The sequence below is a fragment of the Ostrea edulis genome, chromosome 3 (genome assembly GCF_947568905.1).
Source record: "Ostrea edulis chromosome 3, xbOstEdul1.1, whole genome shotgun sequence".
NCBI classification, from domain to species: domain Eukaryota; kingdom Metazoa; phylum Mollusca; class Bivalvia; order Ostreida; family Ostreidae; genus Ostrea; species Ostrea edulis.
In genome coordinates, this window is record NC_079166.1 from 73,189,553 (window position 1) to 73,194,597 (window position 5,045).

Here is a 5,045-nt window from a genome sequence, read left to right on the forward strand (position 1 = left end):
CCAATTTTAATCCAATACTCATATATTTCCGGTAGCAAGAATGCTTATTCGAATAATTGAAGCAATTAGTCGACTCAGATTTGAAACTTCAAAAGTAGAATAGCAATAGGTTATTACAAAATGACTAGGATGCTTACATTAAAATCAGGTAGCATTAGTAATTTTGAATTAAAAAAACTAAATGTGTTATAAATGATTCTCAGTCTAAAAGTATGTACGTTTGTTATGGCAGTAGACTACTTAAAAAGGGTGAGTATTTCTCAAACATGACTGAGAAGATATGAACGTGCAATTTAAAATTTTGTAAACCAGAACGTCAACAACACAGATATTTGCCAGAATCCACAAAAAGTACAACACGACTGAGCTCGCAGGAGGATTCTCTACACCTTTATCTACAGCCATATTCCCGTTGCTTCGCATGGTAGTCTAAGTGAGGATTCCTACGTAGCTTGATATAGTCCAGTTTTCATACAAAGTGCGTTCGCGCGTGTGTGTAAATAAATAAGTAAGTAAAAAGGTTACCAAGTCCATTTCGGATTTCCTTTCTTAATCATGCATTTGGATATGTTCTATAAAATACACTCTGTTCCATGAAAGTATTCCAACAATATACAATACTCAGTGTTGTGCGACCTGTAGATAGGTAACTGTGATCCTGTCAATCTTGTACGTTTTTCAGCATGTAAAGATGAAGAAGAAACAGTATGCTTTAACATTTTAACATGTTTGACTTTTCGGAAAGTGTGTTCATGAGCACTAACCATAGTTGGTGTATAAAGTATTTTAAGGAGGGTGCCAACAAATATAAATGAAACGTTGCACGTCTGGCCCCATTTTGGGACACGGGACGAGTGCAAATATTTCTTATCACTGTGCACTCTTTCAAATTATCTCTACTTCTGTATTTTAGTACAATACGACATGTAGTTACATTGCACAATAACCATGACGTTCATTACGAAATAAAATGAAATCCCTGCATATCCTCTTAATTGTGTGACGTCAAAAGATGTAGCAAAATTATTGAATTATTTAGATTTATGCATGTTAGAACCAAATTTTGATGGAGGCGTTTCAGATAAATGTAGCTGTTGTGAAAGATTTTGTTAAACTTTATTTTTTTTTAAATTCTAAGTTGTATATGTATCATGAATTATTGAATCCAAGGAAAATAATTCTGTTTTCATTTATTTCTCTATCAAGTCCATCGTGTGATATATTTCCTTTATTTTTTCACAGACATTTTGTATATGTTTGTAAAGAAGCATTTTGATACTCACAGATCCTCTTCTGACTATAAGTCCCCAGTGAGGTCCTGTTCTGTCAGCTCCTTGTTCATTCTTTGTTTTACTTGGTCTTGTCCGGTCAGTTTAAATCTTGTGTATAATAAAGTTTTCTTGGCTGTTGTTCCCAGTAGCTATCTAATCTTCCTTCGAATGATTTTATAGTTGGTGCATTAATAACTCTAGTTGGTAAATTGTTCCATATATCCACAGTTCTTTGTGTAAGTGAGTATCTTCTGATGTCTAATCTTGATCTATCTTTGTATAACTTTAGATCGTGTCCTCGTGTGTTGGAATCTTCAAGGAGTGGTATGAATTAAAATTCCTTCATCATATTTTCCAGTCAATATTTTGTACATTTCGATCATATCGTCTTTGGATCGTCTGTAGGCAAGTGATGGTAATTTTAGTTTCTTTAAACGGTCCTCATATGATAGATTTGATAGTCCCGGCACTTGTTTGGTGGCTCTACGCTGTACGTTTGAGATTGATTCAATATGTTTCTTGAGATGTGGGCACCAAATATGGTAGGCGTTTTCTAGATGAGATCCTACTAGTGCTATGTAAAGCGACCTGAATGTTCCACAATTCATATACTCCATAGTTCTTCGTAATACGCCCATGACAAAATTTGCGTTGTTTATTTTGTCTGATATATGCTGGTTGAAGGTCAACGTATTGTCAATTGTTACTACTATGTCTTTTTCTGTTCCTACATACTCCATAGGTGGTAAACTATCTTTCAGGTTGTATGCCTTCTTCTCGATGTTAAATTTCCCAATACGCATAACCTTAATTTTTTTGGGATGGAAATATAGGAGCCATTTTTCAGACCACTTCTGTAGTGCATGTATGTCTGTTTGTAATTCAGTACAGTCAGATGCCTGGAAGATCCCACCAAATGCCTTAGTATCATCTGCAAATAAAAAGGTTTCAGTTCCAATGACTGTTACTTCTGGCATGTCGTTGATTTAAAGGGCAAACAAGATTGGTCCAAGGACATATCCTTGTGGGATTCCACTTGATACTGATTTCCATTCTGAGTTTTCTCCATTGACTATTACTCGCTGTTTGCGGCCTAGTAAAAATGATCTTATCCATGTACTATATTGACCAGTAATTCCATATTTCTCAAGTTTGTGTTTTAAATGTAAATGCAAGATTTTATTGAATGCCCTCATGAAGTCGCAGTATATGACATCAACACATCCGCCGCCGTCCAATATTTCAGTCTATTTTCTATTACTTGAAGTAGCTTAAGCACTGTTGAGCGACCATTTATCAAGCCAAACTGTCCTTTACTGGATATATTGTTCTTTTTCATATGTTCTAGTATTTCTTCCCTTACAAGTCATTCCATTACTTTACAAATGATGCTTGTGAAACTCACTGGTATGTAATTTCCAGCTAATTTCTGATTTCGCTTCTTGAATAAAGTTGTTATGTTTGCACATTTCCAGCCTTCAGGTAAGGTTGCCAGATTTATAGATGTTTGAAATATTATGGGCAATAGAAAACATATTAATTGTGCAGCTTCTTTAAGTACTCGTGGATGCAGTCCATCAGGCCCAGGTGACTTTGAAATCTTTAAAGCATCAAGTGTTTTCTTTACTTTCTCTACATTAATGGCCATTGAACTTAGTGGAGTTACATCAACTTTCTCTATTTCTGGGATAGCTGTGTCTGTTTCTATCATGAATACCGATGTAAAGAAATCTGCTAGGACATCAGCGTTTTCCTTGTCTGTTTCAGTTGATTCGTTCTTTTCAACATTTGTGAAAAAGTCTGGTATACTAGATTTTGTCTTGGTTTTAGTTCGTGCATATTTCCAGAATTTCTTCGGATTACTCTTTACCTCACTCGCTATTTGTTTTTCAAATTGTTTAGTAATTTGCCTGGAAATAGACTTCATCTGGTTCCATATTTTACAGTATTTCTGATAATCTTTGTAATCTCTATCATTCAGATAGCTAGTCCATAAGCGTTCCTTCCTCTTAATTTACGTTTTTCTTTCTGGTATTTGAGTTAACTATTTTCTTCGCAATAGTTTCTTCTATTGCTGATTCAAATGTTTCTCTAAATGAATGTAACATTCATGTCATTTTACTTTTATATAATATGTTGTACTCGAACACACTGTTTGCGTTCCTGTTATTAAATGAAACACGCCCATCTTTCCCATAATTCTTTGTAAATCACCCGTGCGCAACTTTATTGCCGGTATTCATTCCCGGGTGAGCTAGGTCAATGGTAAGATGGTGGATGTGTCACTGTGCTGCATGCTGACACGTGTTCGATGTGAATTGTTTATATATTAGTAACTTAAGTATGGCAAGGGCACGGATACACCGATGCGGTAAGTATATATTTTGCATTTATAGTTGATTTGCAGTATGTTTTAACTTATTGAACAGTCTGTATATACCCGTTCTTATATTTAAACTTGGCCTGTAATCACCGTTTTACATTGATGTGTGGTCAGGCGTAACAGTGGCGTGAGAATTTAAATCTCTATTGTTACATTATATAGAGAGTTAGTGAGGTAGTTTTCAATTGGTTTTTTTGTAAATATTCTTGTGACATTTAAATCTTATTTCTATACCTGGGCGGAAGTGAATGACCGGATATGATGCAGGGTCCGCCGTGTTTTGTAAATATAAATGTTAGCTTTTACATGTACATTTGTTTTGATATTTACTTTTCATAATACAACTTTATTATCCCTACAATTAAATACAATATTTAGTTGCCTATTTATGATAGTTGCCATATTGTAACGTTATGGACAGTAGCTGATTCATTATTGAATTGAACGTGACAATCAATGTGGTGGATTGTTGAACCATATATCAACGGGAATTCATGAACAGCTAGTATTTGGATTCAATCCCAGGAGGAGAGGGATCTACGGTTCAAGCCCTACAATTAAGCACTACCAGGGATCGCAGCTAAGTGACGATCGTTGTTCACCCATTGTAGTATATACAACTTAATCATATTTGCAAACATGCCATGTCATCTGATATGGATGTTTTAACTCATTGATGAATTCGACAAACTTGGATATGACAATATTGAGCAGTGATGCCAAGTGGCAACTACCTTTATAATAATATAGATAATAATTGATAAATTTTATTTTATCATTGTAAATATCCATTTTTAAGGGTAATCGATCATCATGTGATGTTATAGGTTTTTGTAAAAAAAAAAAATATTAAATTAAACTTTGTTCATGATAAAAATATTTATTTCAGAGGAATTTTATTTACTGAATAGAATAAAAAAATTGGTGAACAATTGATACTGAAAAAGTTTATATTTTCCATAGATAATCAATTAATGATTTGAAAAAATGTTGTCAAGGGCAATAACTTCTATGTTGGTATTTCTTCTACTACATGTCTATCATACATGATTTCCCTAATATCCACAATTAATTCATACATATTTATGAATTAGCAGTGTTTTTTAAACTGTTGACTGTTAGAGTTTGTCATTTCAACGAGTTTTTATCTATTTCAATTATTCTGTGTAACGAAAATGTGTGATTTTCTGATGTTAACATATACTTCTTGCTTTTGTGTGTTTGACATCTTTAAAAATGTGGCAACATACACATTTTCTTTGGTTATTAATTAAATCTAACTATATTGAGTTATAATTAGTACAGTTTTTCCACTTTAAGCTATTAATATTGATGAAACACACGAGGATCGATCCACCTTAAGCCATGTGTATGTTGGATGAGTGACAGAT